At 34.5% G+C, this 16,861-nt stretch overlaps 1 pseudogene; it reads left to right on the plus strand.

The window, feature by feature from the left end:
- Window positions 1–250: 250 nt before the first annotated feature.
- Window positions 251–13,549, plus strand: LOC107611264 (protein JINGUBANG-like; annotated as a pseudogene).
- Window positions 13,550–16,861: the final 3,312 nt, after the last annotated feature.

Below are 16,861 nucleotides of genomic sequence, written 5' to 3' on the forward strand. Positions count from 1 at the left end.
CCAACCAAAATTTCATTCATAAATACCATTAAATTATTGTATGTGTCCTTCACAATTTAATCATTCTTCATCATCTATCATTTAAATCAACTTTATAGTGAATAACCTTGAACAACAACAACAATTATTAAGAACACCAAAAAATGATGAAGAAGCAAACATATCGATACGTATCAATTTATCATCGTACCGAAGCAAACACCTAATATTATAACATCATCACTCCACTTATTAAGCCATGTGAATCATGATGGAGCTCCACAGGTTCAGCAGCACAGGTTCTTCATCTGATTACTCCAACCACCATAACCAAACCTCTTTATCCTCAGAACCCAGCTTGGCTTCAGTACCTTCTCTTAACAAGAATTACCATTATTCTTGTTCTAATTATTCAACGACCTCATACAACTGCATCGCAACCCTAAAAGGACACAACTACTACACATCCTCCTTAACCCTCTCCGCTAAATTCCTCTACAGTGGCTCCTTCGATAGAGAAATTAGGTCATGGTCCAAACAATCATTATTAACTACCAGTAATAATATAGTCCTTGCTGGGAAAGGTGCAGTCAAGTCTCTAATTGTTCACTCAAACAAGCTCTTTAGTCCTCACCAAGATAACAAAATTAAGGTAGGTTTGGAAGATCACCAACAATATCAACAACCACCACGACCATGAGCAGAAGTACACGCGGTTGACCACGCTTCCAACGCTCAGCGACCGCGTCTCAAAGATATTACTCTCCAAAAACCACGTCAGAATCCGGAGGCACAAAAAGTCCACGTGGGTTCACCACGTAGATGCAATGTCTTGTCTCGTTCTGTCCCATAACAGAGCCTTGTTATACTCTGTCTCATGGGACAAGACGATCAAGATTTGGCGAACCAGAGATTTTGCGTGTTTGGAATCAGCGATGAATGCACACGATGATGCCATCAACGCAGTCGCAGTTTCCAACGATGGACGCGTCTACACAGGATCGGCGGACAAAAGAATCAAGGTTTGGAAGAAGAAGAAAGGCGGCGGCCAAGGAGTAGTGGGAGAGAAAAGCAAAAGCAAAAACAAACACTACCTTATGGACACGTTGGAGAAACACAAGTCTGGGATCAACGCTTTGGCGCTTAACGGCGACGGTTCGTTACTATAATCCGGGGCATGTGATAGATCAATACTGTTATGGGCGAAGAAGGAAGAAGATAAAGAAGGAGAAGGTGGTGATGGAAAAATGGTGGTGGTGGGTGCGCTTAGGGGGCATGGTAGGTCTATACTTTGCTTGGTGGTGGTGATGGATTTTGTTGTGATCAGTGGTTCAGAGGACAAAACGATTCGTGTTTGGAGGGGTTTTGGCGGGAGAGAGTATAGTTGTGTGGTGGTTTTGGAAGGGCATAGCCGCATAGAGGACCAATTAAGAGCCTAACCGCCATGGTTGATCACACTAACGGATACAAAAAATTTTGATAGTGGAAAAAATTTATATATCATAATAATAATTTTTATAATAAAATTAATATGTGTAAATAAAAAATTAAATATTAAATTATCTATTAATCATTATATATATGTGTATAAATACATGTATTATATAACTTATTTTTAATGTTGTTCGGTAGGTCGGGTACCGGACGGTTCGGGTTAAGACTTTGAGGTCAACGTTTCGGATGGTGGAGAGGCTCGTCTGGTCGTGGTTTCCTGGTCCCGAGTGAGCGAGATCCCGAGTACTTCGGATGGAGAGGGAGGTGCCACCTGTAAAGACACTCCGACGCCCTTGTCAGAATATGTGCAGGCGGAGAGGAAATGGTGTGTGAATGTCACGTACCTTGGGGGGAGAGCCAGTCTCCCCCTTATATACATGTCAGTAGTGGGCCCTTCCAGTGGGCAGGCCCATACCCTCAAAGGTGTTGTCCCACGGCTGTGTGCGAGCCGTACGGGACGCGTGTCCGGGTCGGGTGGAGGACGCACCACTGGGCCGGCGAGAACTCGGGTCGGGTTGACCCGCGCGAGTTTTGGGCCAGGCCGTAACAGTGCCCCCGTGTCTACCAGGATTCGTTTGACGAGGCCAGTTTCGACCCTAGCCGTGATGACCATGGGCGGACTTTCCGGCACTTCGTCAAACCATTGGTCCTCCGGGCCGAAAGAGATAGGTGGGAGACCCTTAAGACCTCTAACAGGTGGGGTGGAGACCGCTAAGACCTTGGCATCTTTCTTCTGCGCCGATTTCGACCTCGGGGCGGTATTCCTGGCCGTCACCACGTTTACCACCGTGAGACCGTGGTCGTCACCCTCTGGCTCCTGTCGTCGTCTTGTTGGTCGGGATCTGTCCTCGTTGTCGTTGTCCCGGTTGCGTCTCCTTGGTTCCCTTATAAGGTGGGAGAAGTCGGCGAGTTTGCCGTCCCTGATAGCTTGCTCGAGGGCATCCTTTAGGTCAAAGCAGTCTTGGGTCTTGTGCCCGTAACCCTTGTGGTACTCGCAGTAGAGGTTCTTGTTTCCTCCCGTCCTGTCCTTCAGTGGTCGGGGCTTCGACAGTATCCCCTTTTCTGCTATCTGTTGGTAAACTTCAGTGATCGATGCCGTGAGGGGGGTGTAGTTGGTGAACTTCCCAACTCGGGGGAACGGTTTGGATGGTTTACTCGGACCGCCGTCCTTGGCGTGTTCCTTTGGTCTTTCTCTGGCTTCGAAGTGCCGGGGTTGGTTGTAGGCGGGCTGCCGTTTATTGGCAGCCACAACCCGGCTGACTTCCTCGTCATTAATGTATTCTTTGGCCACGCCCTGGATCTCTTGCATCGTCCAGACGGGCTTCGTGGTGAGGTGTTTCCTGAAATCCTCATTCGAGAGCCCGTTCGTTAAGCACAAACTTGCCACTGAGTCCGTCAGACCGTCAATTTCCAAGCACTCGTCATTAAAACGGTCCAGGTACTTCCTGATCGGCTCTCCGGGTCTCTGGGTCACCCCCAGCAAATTGATTGGGTGTTTGGCTTTGACAATCCTAGTTGTGAACTGAGCCAAGAAGGCGCGGCTGATGTCGGAGAATTGGGTCACCGAGCCTTGCGGGAGGTTGTTAAACCACCGTATTGCCGGGCCCGCTAAGGTGACCGGGAAAGCGCGACATCTGACCTCGTCTCCCACCCCTTCTAGGTTCATCCTGGCCTCGAAGGCCGTCAAGTGTTCCAGGGGGTCTTGCGTTCCGTCATACTTCATGTCTGTCGGCTTGTCGAAATGTTTTGGTAGTCAGACCTCGAGTACAGAGCGGTGGAAAGGGGTCGCTCCTATTATGACGGGTCCTCGGGCAGTTCTTCTCGACTCATTGTTCTCGCGGTGGGCTTCCTCGTTGCCTCTGTTCGACGCGCGCCGCCTTTCGTGTCGGGCGTAGATAATGGGGTCGCGACTTCTTCTTCTGGGGCGTACCCGTTCCCCAGTGCTCTCCGACTCGTATTGGGGGCTCGGCGTGCGCCTCGAGCGGCTCCTTGAACGGGAACAGGTGGGGCTCCGCTCTGGGGAGCGTTGGTCGCGCTCTTTTTCTGCTAGCCTGCGCTCTAAGTCCTGCATTCTGTGGCGTAGTTCTTGCATTATCCTGGCGTGGTTATCACCCGTCCCCCCGAAGGGGCGTCTCTCGTGAGTCTGCGTCGCATCCCTCGGGGGCGACCGTTGCTGTTGCCGGGATTCCGTCGCGACGGCGCCTCCTCCGAGCACGGGAGGCGCTACCTCGGAACCTGTCCCAATCTGGACCAGCACGAAATCCATGAACGTTTTGTCCCCACAGACGGCGCCAATGTTCGGTAGGTCGGGTACCGGACGGTTCGGGTTAAGACTTTGAGGTCAACGTTTCGGATGGTGGAGAGGCTCGTCTGGTCGTGGTTTCCTGGTCCCGAGTGAGTGAGATCCCGAGTACTTCGGATGGAGAGGGAGGTGCCACCTGCAAAGACACTCCGACGCCCTTGTCAGAATATGTGCAGGCGGAGAGGAAATGGTGTGTGAATGTCACGTACCTTGGGGGGAGAGCCAGTCTCCCCCTTATATACATGTCAGTAGTGGGCCCTTCCAGTGGGCAGACCCATACCCTCAAAGGTGTTGTCCCACGGCTGTGTGCGAGCCGTACGGGACGCGTGTCCGGGTCGGGTGGAGGACGCACCACTGGGCCGGCGAGAACTCGGGTCGGGTTGACCCGCGCGAGTTTTGGGCCAGGCCGTAACAAATGTATATTTTATATTTTAATATATATTTTATACAGATAATTATTTTTTATGTACATATAGCATGATTATTGTTATTATTATATTTTGTTATTGTAAAATATGATTAGCCTTCAAAATATCTAATATACAAATTAAAACACTAAAATAGTAATTTAAATAATAATATATAATTTAAAATTTTATTATTTTAAGTTTTATATTTTTAAAAAATTAAGTAATTTTTCTCTTTCCATATATATTACTAAACAATTATTTAGAAATGCACTTCCCAACACAATTAGAAGCCGAATTTTATTGATATTCATAGTTAAAAAAATTCTTTCAATTAATACAATTACTACGCAAAAATTAAAGTTAATTTAAAAAGAAGATAAATAATATTCTTTTGAGTTAATTTTTAAAAAAGAATACTAATTTTGTTTAAATCTGAGAATTGATCAATTTAACGAATATCTAATATAAAATTTTTAAATTGATGATTAAGTACCAAAAATTGAGTAAAAAATTATTGTGAGGTCAAATTTAATAATTTAATAGGAACAAATAAGTATTATTATTATATACTACTCAAAAAAATTTCAAATTGTAGTAGGGGCGCTTGCCCCCACACCCTTACACTTAGAACCGTCCCTGGCTTGATCATTACCATGATGATCCCTCCCAAGCATCCGTGGTTGTCTATAGTGGCAGTTTGGACTTTGACATTAAGGTTTGGAAAGTTTTTGTTCCTCTTCTCTGGATTCACCTAGGGTGTACTTCACATGAAGTTGCTTTTGGATGGTTGATACGTGTTATTATATGGTTTAAAATATATATATAAATAATTTTTTTTTTAAAATCGGTTTGAATAGATCAAATAACTACTTTTAAAATAATTTCAATTCTTTTTGCGTGTTATTTCTAAATTCCTAACAGATGAATTTTTTTGTACGTTTTTCTTCTTCATTCTTATTGACTAATTTTTCTTTAAAATTTATCTTAAATTTTTATTTATTTATTTTTTGTCAAATATATGTATATAAATTGTTTGAAAAAGTAAAGCTTATTATTCTGAAAAAGAAACAAAATTTACGTTTTTTTTTATAAGAATGGCATAAATGGTACTATCTGTTAGGGGTGTGCATGGGCCGGGTTTGGTGTGACCCAGATCCGACCCGAAATATATATCGGGCCTATTTTTTAGACCCGAACCCGACCCTGGATCCGACGAAACCTATACACTTTCGGGCCACGATTATACCGGGTAAAAACCGGGTGAAAACCGGGCCGTTAACATTATATTACCTTGATACCTTCTTGTAAGTTAGCATGTAAAAATATCCAAATTTTCAAGACTCCAATCATTATTTGACATGGTAAAATTCACTTAAAAATATATACTAAGAACCAACTCTTCTCTAAAATTAAAGCATAACCATAATCAATACTAATATTGCCTAATAACACTAAATATTTAAATCAATACAAATAACACAAGATTATGTATTAGTCTAAAGTCTTATGCATTTTAAACATAAAATATTAACTTATAGTCTTATATATAATGACTAATAACACAAAATATTAAGGTTTACAACACTTAAATTTCACATAATAATAGCCATCATCCATCACTAATAACACAAAATATTAATTATATATGATGACCGGGCCACCGGGCCGATTTCGGGCGACCCGAGCTATGGCCCGGACCCGACCCGAAATTATGACCGGGTCTATTTTTGAGACCCATACTCGGCCCTAGACCCGATGAAATCACACCAAATTAGCCCCTAAAGTATTCGGAATCGGGCCGGGTCTTCGAGCCGGGCCGGGCCATGCACACCCCTACTATCTGTCTTTTTTTTGTCTTTGTTTTTATCTTTTTGATGAGCTTTGTTTTGTTTTCTATGACTTACATTTTCAGTTGCTAAATTTTTTCTCTAACACAAATTTTAAATTAAGTTGTAAAAAAATTTTAAATTAAGCTGTAAAAATATGTTCAATTACAAATTTACCGTTAAATTAAATTTCATGGTAATCAATCAATTAACTTTTATTTTACTAATAAACTATTTTTATGCAAATTATTGTTGAATTTTTAAGATTATTCTATAAATAAATTATTTTTTTAAGATAATAAGACGATAATTTACTTGTCTAGAAATCATGATTTCACTGTCATGCACGTTTTTGTATTTTTACTAACAAACTAAAATTTATTTTCAATGAAATAAAAATATCTAATCAAAATATTAATTTGGTCTTTTTAAATAATTGAACATAATATTATTAATTTTGTCTACAACAATATCTTTTTAAAATTTTTTAAAATAAAATCGACCCAAAAATAGAGAAAAAAAAAAGAACAACTAATGAAAATATTTATTTTGCCATTGCCATAAAAAATAGGATAGCCATAGAAAAAATCCAACAAAAAAAAAGACCTAACTCATACAATTAAACTACCATCATATCATCACAATAAACTATAACATCACCAACTAAAGAGCCATGCAACAAATATGGAAGAGATCATGCCAAAATTTCAACTATGCTCATGCTATCAACCAGTCTACATTATACCATAATTATATTTTTGTCTTTCATCACATGAAATTGCATTGAATTATCTTGACATTTATGATATCTTTCTTAAACTTGTAAAGAATCTCTATTTTCGTTTTGAAAAAGTATTGGGAACGAATATTAATTGTATACAATGTATACAATGAATTAAAAAAAAGGTAAAATTAAAATTAAAAATTAGATCATTAATTAATTATTTAATTTCAAATTTTAAAATTTGAAAATTAAGATTAGTATTTAAATCCATTCACACTATATACTGTTATTTCTAATATTACCGTAACCTCCAATACACGTCTAAAACTCACCGTTATCTTCTCCGATTCTCACCTCGCGTCACTGAATTTCTCGCCGGCCATACCGAGGCCGCCGCATCCTCCCACCGACACCGTCCTCACCTCCGCCGGTCAGCCCGATGCGCCTCGCCCTCCGACGCTCAGCCTAACGTTGCTGCCGCTTTCGTGCCTCTCTTCCGAACTGGCTTCGCTTTCTCCCATTCCTTCAAGCCTCTTCTCACCGATGATACCACCATGCTCTTCTTCTTCAGATCCAAGCATGGTTAACTTCTTTCATGATTTGAGCCATATGCTTCATAACAGTGCCACTTTTGTCATGACTAGTCCTTCAAAATTTTGTTTCACCACAATAATAGTTTCTTCTGTTTATTCATCATCTTTTTCTATTTTAATAGTCAATTTAGGATGGTCATTTTAGTAGGTATGTGAATAGTTATTTTATTTTTATGTAAATGATTATTTTGATTGGATTGAGTTTAGTTATATATAATTAAAATATGTTAGATGTTCAATTCATTAGGTATGTAGATGATTATTTTTATCCTTAAGTGGATGGTTATTTTTATTAAGGGTGAGTGGCGTGTGGCAAGGCAAGTAGAGACGGTGAAATGGGATGATTTTTGATGAAGGTGGGGTGGCTGCCGGTTGAAAAAGAAGAGTATTGGAGGATTTCAGATTGTAATTTTTTTGAAATAACTGAATTTTAAAAAAATTTGAAATTAGAAATTTGATGTGAAATAACTGAATAAGAATTTTTAAATTTATTATTTCGTGGGTAATTTTCATTTTTAACTAATATTAGGCTAAATAAGCAGCTCATTGTACATATTGTACAAATACCCCATTGGCTCCCTAACGGGACTCTTTTGTTTTGTCTGTCTTCATACTAACCAACTATGTTACGCACGATTCCCACAAAACCATTGACACCAAATTTCAAAGCTAATATTTTCTACGTATTTCATTTGCTAATACAATTATTTTTTTTAAAATAAAAAATAAAAAAGATAAATACACGATTTATCTCTACACATATCTTTTAGGCTTTTTTATTTAAATAAAATAAAGAGAGATTAATTTTATTTTATTCTTAGATTAAATTCAAAAGCGTGAATATTCTAAATCTACTAATACAAAAATCGTGCTAGAGTAGTGTGTATTAAATATTATATTAAATACCACAATTTAGGATAATTTATGCATCAAACTCCATCAAAAAATGCTCATAAATCATTACACTGCATCAAGCATCCCAAATTATATATAATTTGTCCTAAGATAGGATGGTTTATTTTTTTTTTCACCTAAACCACTATAGGATAGCACGATTTACATGCAACGAGCTATCCCACACTCCCTAATACGATTAACGTGCAACAACTTATCCCACACTACCCTAAGGATTAAAAGAACATGCCTACATTTATTTAAATATATTCATATTGTTTTAAATTAAAAGAATATATTTATTTAAAATAATAAAAATATATTTATTTAAAATTCTAAAATTTTGAATCAATCTACTTGTATTAATTTTAAAATGATTTAAAATAATATGAGTACGTTTATTTAAATTTTAAAAATTTTAAAGTAATAAGAGTATGTTTATTTAAAATATTAAAATTTTAAATTTTAAATAAACCTACTTATATTAATTTTAAATTTTATTTAAAATAATACGAATATGTTTATTTAAAATAAAAAATTAAAATAATAAGAATATATTTATTTAATAAATTTTAAGTTAAAAATAATATAAGTGTATTTATTTTTTAGTTAAGAATTAACGGTTTCAAATCGTTATTTTTTTTAAATTAAAAAAATATAATTAATTATATGAGTACAATAATATAAATAATATAATTTTATAAAATTAAATTTAATTATTAATTTAAATTATATCTATTTAAATTTTAAACTTTTAAATAATACAAATTTTTAAAACGTAAGCAAGTTTGCTGAGTTCATAAACAAAATTTACGTAAATAAATAAGTTCAGTCAATGTAATAGGTAAATTTTGTGCAAGCTTTATCAAAACACTATAAAAAATTAAATCCTAAAAAATAACGTGATTTTAATTTGTTTTGAGAATAAAAATTTTATTATATTTTATAATAGAAAAATAAAATGTGATTTACATTGAGTTGGTCCCAATATACTAAATAATTTTGTTTCTTTTTAATGATTTTTTGTAAACCCCGTTAAATTAGTAAATAATTAGTTAATAAATTAGTTTTTAATAAAAAAGATTAAAAATAAGAATATTATATTAAATTAGGATAGAGCTAATCGAAACGAGAATTTTGACACTAATTTCAAAAAAATTGGTCCAAGATTAGACCGAACAGAGTCAAACCGGTTGAACCGGGCCCAACCGGGCCAGCCTTTGAATGAACCCATGTTCCTTCTCTTTCCCATTTTAGTAGCGTTGAAGCACACAGGAGAAAGGAAAGAAGGAATCCTGTAACCCTTACGGTAAGTTCAACTCGCCGTAACTCTTCCATTCGAGCTCCGATCGCTGCACCGTTTGCGGCCACGCGACCACCGCGTCGAGCTCTACGTTTCTACTGGAACAATTTCATAGGTAACTTATTTTATTGTTCTCAGCCACTTCTTTCCCCAATTTTTGAAAATTGAGTGGAGGTATTGAATTTCTTTACTCTTTGATGTTTTAGGATCCAATTAGCTTGAGGAAAACGTTTACTCTTGCTTATGTGAAGCTTGGGTACGGTGAGGATACTATAATTCCATTTTAATTTTGCTGAATTTATGTTTCGGATATTAAATTGGGTATATATGTGTTCTGAATGTGTATTAGGTTGTGAATAAATAATTCGAGCTCGAAATTGTGAATATTGAAACTTGGTGGAAGCTGAGCCTAGTGTTTATTGAATTTTTGAGGGGCTGTGTTTGTTTAAAATAAGTTGCCTTGATCATTATGTGGGAATCGACCAATGTATGGTTTAGGTTTCTTGCATTTAATATATAATGTTCTGTGAAAACTTAGGCTAGATGACCATAGGATAGGTTGGAATATATGTGTGTGTCGTTGTTTAGCATTTTGTTGTTATATATGGATTGGTATGGAGCTGTGGATTAGTTGATGATTTGACAAATTGTAATTGTTGAATTGAGAATATCATTATGTATCTTGTGAGCTATAGTTTTAGTTGCAGGATTGGGTATGTGTGTATGAAATTATTGTTGGGTTAAAGTATGACCTTTATATGGTTATTGCATTGAGAATGGAGGACACTTTGTGTAGTAAGTGTAGGTTGTTATGTTGATCTCATGGGTTTTAGTTTGAATGAAGAGGAGGTTTTGAAAGTTCATAAGATCTTGGTTTTGGGCCGAACTTCAGCGAGGCATAACTTGGCTTCCAGACCCTCAATTTGCTTCTAACTTGTTTAAAAATGAAAATTGGGTTTATAAAGTTTATGCCGTTTGAAGAATGGGTGAAAAATATTTTAAATCGAAGAAGTTATAGGTGTTGGAAGATTGGAACTCAAAACTAGTTTTTGTTACAATTTTGCAGCTTTGCTACTGAATCTGTTTTTTTTTTTAAAGAACGTACGCCCACGCGTACGCGTGGCATGGAATTTTGGCGATGCGTACGCGACCGGTCCCATGCGCACGCGTAAGGGGTTAGCAAGCATGTCCACGCGTACGCATGACACAGGGACACGCGCGCGAGCTGCGGTTTCACACTCCCACGCGCACACGTGATCCACGCGTATGCGTGGCCCCTTTTCCAGCAAACATGATTTTTTGAGTTTTAAAATCCTATTTCAAACTTCTAAACCTTTATTTTCATTCCTCTAGTCATAAATAATAGTATTAAACCTGATAATCAGATGAAGTTAGGAAATGGAAATAACTTGGAGACGAAGTCAAGCTGAAAAATGAAGAATTTATTATGAAATGCTACAGATGATCATGTATGATACTTGGCTTGAATAATCAAATGAATGATCATGTATGATACTTGGCTTAATTAATTAAATGATCTGAGATACGAGATTCCCTGGGTAAAGTACCGTCACTTGCCACCACGTGTACTAGGTTGAAAACTCGATACTCTATTGACCCTACGACATAAGGGTGACCAGACACTCATAAATTCCTGGGAATGTTAACCCCCATTGAGCAATATTGATTATTTGAGAAAAGTTATGCATAGACTCTTGGGAATGCACGTCGGGGGACAGTCTAATGGTTTAGTAAACCGGACTTGTCGGGTTGGCTGTATAACTGACAGATGAGCTCATTAGCCATAGGACAGGCATGCATCATGTGCATATTACTTGAATTACTTGTAACTGGGTTTGTCTAAGTGCATTTGCTATGTTAAGTGTATATTTGCTACCTGTAGTATTTGTAACCTTCTTGTGTTTGCTTTTATCTGTTTATTTGTCTATGAAATGTTGATGGAGAAGGAGGTATGGAGGAATGGCAGTTTGGGTCTTAGATTTAAGATTAAGTTAAGTTAGGCTTAGATACTCTTAGAAAACCACATTTTATGGCTTCTGTTTAATACTTTAAGCTCTATAATCTGAGTGTTGGCGTTCTAGGATTGCCTCTGGCATTCCCAAGACCTTATATCTTATGTGTGTGGCACCTTTACCATACTGAGAACCTCTGGTTCTCACCCCCATACTATGTTGTTGATTTTCAGATGCAGGTTGAGAGGCATCTCGTTAGGTGTCTGGACTCCTGAAGCAAAGTGGTTACTGGGTTATTTTGTTGTACAGTGATATATATATATGTACTTAGCTTGACTCTCCGCATGGCTTGTTCTTTTGATCCTCTTAGAGGCCTATGGAGAGACAGGGTTTTGTTTATATAAATTTGGGTTTTGGATATGTATATGTATATATGTGTTATATCCTTCGGTAAGCCTTGATTTCGCGGGTTGAGTTAGGAGCTTGTTATTTTGTATCTTTGGCCCTCTATTCCTACTTTCGTTATCTTATGCTTCACAGCTACATTTTTCTTTGTTCGCAAGCTAACTCCTTTTCTGAACATTGCGCTTTTACTCTGCGATTTTTATTTCTCCTGTTCTTCAAGGCTCCTAATTTATTATATTCTTTCTGCTATTATATGTACACATTTTATTTTAGAGGTCGTAATACCACATCACATCTGTTTTATGACTTAAGCGTAAAGTTGAGTGTGGTAGGGTGTTACATTTTTCAATTATAATTTTGGTTTAAAAAAATTTATAATAATCAATTAACTACAATTTCTCAATTTAAATTAGTTAATTTGTTTTTGATAGGAAAGAATTGGTTTCCAATGATCATTGTTCAGACACAAGAGAAGCTTTGATGACACTAAAACCTGGACAGCCTATTGTTGATGATGTATTGTATTTTTTTTTTTTGCTTTGTTACACATTTATCCAAAATGTACTCAAATTGATTTTATTTTGTAGCAAAATTTATTGAATTGTTTATTTTATATAATTTATGACCTTGTGATTTGATATAACTATAGGTCCTTATCCTTGTTGCTTCCATGCTAACTCATAATGATGATGGCCACAAGTGATTTCTTCCCACAATATTTGCAGTATGTTTATTCTTTTTCTATATTATAGGTATGTATACTCGGTCTAATTGACATGTCTTTTACAGCAAATTGTAATGCATCTAGAAAATGTTTCCATCGGAACTTGGAATTACATTAAGGCCAATTTTATGAGAAAAACAGATAATCTTACTAAGGTAGACATGTCACATAGAGAAATTTGCTATCAAAATATGGTGCTAAAAGTGATTTATTATTGTAACAAATAATCTAATATCATTTGTTAATGTAGATTTATGTTCCAATTCACGTGAATTTTCACTGATTCTTAATGGTTGTTAACCTACCTGATCACGAAATTGTGTATCTTGACTCTAAAAAATCTAAGATACAGAAAAAGTCAAAGATGACAGCAGTCAATAAAGTGGTGAACTATTTAAACAAACCAGATTGTATTTAAAAAATATTCTTTCATCATATTTGGATTACCACTTATGGTTGATGACTACCATTTAGATGTCATTTCTTGAAAATATTTTAGGTGACGGAACATATAAATTGCTTGTTGGAATATCACCTGCAATTTTTACTTATAAATTGGTAGATTCCTAAATTACGTAGCAAAAAAATGGCTGGTAAGTAAATAAAAATTTTGCACTTCATTCACTAATTTTAATATAAATTAATATGAATGAAAAATTATAATAATTACATAAACTTATCTTATTATTAGGAAGCAATATTATTAAAATTTTAAAAACCTAGTATTATCTTTTTTTTTTCTTTATGTGTTCTATTGCAGGAATGATTGTGGTATTTATGTTGCACAATGGATGATACTATCATATCTTTGGGGATCATATGATGTTGGGGTACTATAACAATATATTTAATTTATTAAATTCATAAGTTAGTTTCTAATCTAATATAACATTGTAATTTTATTTTGTAACAGAGTGAATGATTTTACAAAAATGCACCTTCCAATTGATCTGGTTAGTAGAGATCACAACATCAAGAAAAGGAAAATAGAAGACTTGGCTATAAAAAATTGGAACAAAAATTCAAGACCAATTTAATTTTAGAATAATTTAAATTAGGAACAATTTTAATTTTTTTCACTTGAAGAAAGTGTTTTGATTATCTTAGTTTTATAGGGTAATTTAGTCTACTTATAATTCTATATTAGAATTATTAGTTTATTTCTTTAGAAAATTTCATTATTTTTTGTTTCAATAAATTATAAGTCTTTGAAGTTTAAATTATTAAAAATTGAGCTTATTAGTTATAATGTATTTGCATAAGAATGATTATTATCTTATCTTTATTTTCTTAATACGTAATATTCTACTGTATTACATTTATATTAAAAGAAGACGTGTACTATTATAAAATCAATGGATATTTATAAAAAGTATTGGAATACCTTAGATTTTAACCTAATTAACGTAATATAATCCAAAAAAAATAAGTGAATAAAAATTTATAATATCTATCTTAAAATTAAATTTATTTTATTCTTCACATTTTTATTGTTTACATATAAATCGGATAGTAATAGTACATTGTCTTGTGTGGGTGTAACTTTTAAAAAAATGTTAAAATAATTTTTTTTAAAGAATCTTATAAAAAATAAAATTAATTTAATATTTAAATATATCACTTTTAAAAAAAAATACTTTCACGAATAGTACAATGATGTAAAAATATATTTTGTTTATTTATTATGTTTTATAAAAAATATTTTATATCTACTAAATATGTTTGAATATAATAATATCAAATGTTATTTATTTATTTATTATGTTTTGTTTAAAGGTAATTTTTTTTAACTCGGTATACACTAAAATTTGTTAAAAAAAAGTAAACATTAATTAAAAAATATTTTGCAAACAACATAATTACATATACACATACATTAAATTATCCTTAATTAAAATATCTACTTTCTATCGACCTATGATGTACTTCTAAAGGATTAGTATTTAAGGTACTATATTAATGGATAAGAATAAAACCGTACTCTAAAATTTTTCATTATAAAATTTTTCCAAAAATGTTTAGAATTACAAATAGGACCTGATTAAAAATTCTTTTAATCTTATATTTATTGTTTATTTAATTAATTTATTATGTAATGATATTATTTTTTATAAAAATTAAATGTTTTTTTTTACTATTGTATTGGCTATGTATCATTGTATTTTAAAAATTTTTTTCTGTAAAATTGATTATATATATAGAACATATGAGAAACATTAATTTCTGCGAAAACCTAAATTAAATAAATAATATTTCAGGACTGCTACACATGACACATCTATATAACCATATAACCAGATAGGCCCAAGCCCAAATTGTTTCAAGCACATTAAATGCAGAGTGAGAAACACGCGTCACACAAAAAATGTCTCGTTTTCCCATTCGCGCTTCATTATGAACGAATGTTACATCTTCAACACGAAACCAATACACCAAAACACTCACTCTCTTCGAATCTCTCTGAATATCACTCAAACTTCAATCACATTCTTTGCGGAAACCACTACTGCAAACGAATCGGAAGAAGATTTCACAAGCAACAACTAGAAACAAGCGAAAACAGCAACAAAGACTACAAAAGGTGTGAGAAAACTACTGTTCATTTAAAATCTTGCAATGTCGCGTTTCGCCTAGTTTCATTTCAGTTTTATTGGTTTGATTTGCTTCGTTTAGTGGATTGAACTATTGTGAATAATTTTTACAGTATAACTAGGGCTTTAAGATATAGTTGCTTGTTCTTATTGGTTTGGACAGTTTAATTAGAGCTCTATTACTATCTTCAGTACTTATTTTCCATTGAAGAACACTATTCTTGTTGATTGAAAATTGATAATGATTTATTAACCACATGAACGTTTTTCGGTTCGGTGGCCTTTGTGATTTTGGTTCTGTGCATGAAGGATTTTCGGTTCGGTGGGTTGTTGATGTATTGAATGAGTTTTGTTTAAAAAAATTCATATTAGAGACAACTCTTTCACTTTGATAATCCATACTATTGTAATATTATGGATATACATGCTTGTGGTTGTTGATAATCCATCTGGCCTTTAAGATATACATGCTTGTGGTTGTTGATGTATTGAATGAGTTTTGTTTAGAACAATTCACATTAGAGATAATTCTTTCACTTTGATAATCCATACTACTGTAATAGTATTTTTGTTGATTAAAAGCTGATCATCATTTATTAACCACATGAATATTTTTCGGTTCGATAACCTTTTTTATTTTGGTTCTGTGCATAAGGAATTTTCGGTTCGGTGGGTTGTGGCATTCTAATTGACTTGTTTAACATACACATGCTTGTGGTTGTTGATGTATAGAATGAGTTTTGTTTAGAACAATTCACATTAGAGACAACTCTTTCACTTTGATAATCCATACTAGTGTAATAGTATTTTTGTTGATTGAAAGCTGATCATCATTTATTAACCACATGAATATTTTTCGGTTCGGTAGCCTTTTTTATTTTGGTTCTGTGCATGAGGAATTTTCAGTTCGGTGACTTGTTTAACATACACATGCTTGTGGTTGTTGATGTATTGAATGAGTTTTGTTTAGAACAATTTACGTTTGAGACAACTCTTTCACTTTGATAAACCATACTACTGTAATAGTATTTTTGTTGATTGAAAGCTGATCATCATTTATTAACCACATGAACATTTTTCGGTTCGGTAGCCTTTTTTATTTTGGTTCTGTGCATGAGGGATTTTCGGTTCAGTGGGTTGTGGCATTCTAATTGACTTGTTTAACATACACATACTTGTGGTTGTTGATGTATTGAATGAAATATTGACCAAAATTTTTTATTACAACAAAACACAACAAAAAAATGGCAACAATGAAGGAAAAGGCACATTATAACGTAAGTAGATTAAATATATTTATCCACTTTCATTTGAATAATATCTATTTTGTATTATAAATATATCCTCACATTCTGTTTCAAAACTTGCAGAAAACTTACTATTGCAGATGCCAAACAAAGGCAATAGCAACAGTGTACAGGAAAATGGGTCAAGAAAAGAAAGATATTGTGGAACAAATGGGATTTTGTGGTCTGGCTGATGAGCGGATAATTTATACCATTTTTGGCATTGTTTTTACATAGTTTTTAGTATGATTTAGTTACTTTTTATTATATTTTCATTTGTTTTTATTCAAAAATCACATTTCTGGACTTTACTATGAGTTTGTGTATTTTTCTGTGATTTCAGGTATTTTCTGGCTG

Source organism: Arachis ipaensis, chromosome B1, assembly GCF_059453495.1.
Source record: "Arachis ipaensis isolate K30076 ecotype BB chromosome B1, ASM5945349v1, whole genome shotgun sequence".
Classification (NCBI taxonomy): Eukaryota; Viridiplantae; Streptophyta; class Magnoliopsida; order Fabales; family Fabaceae; genus Arachis; species Arachis ipaensis.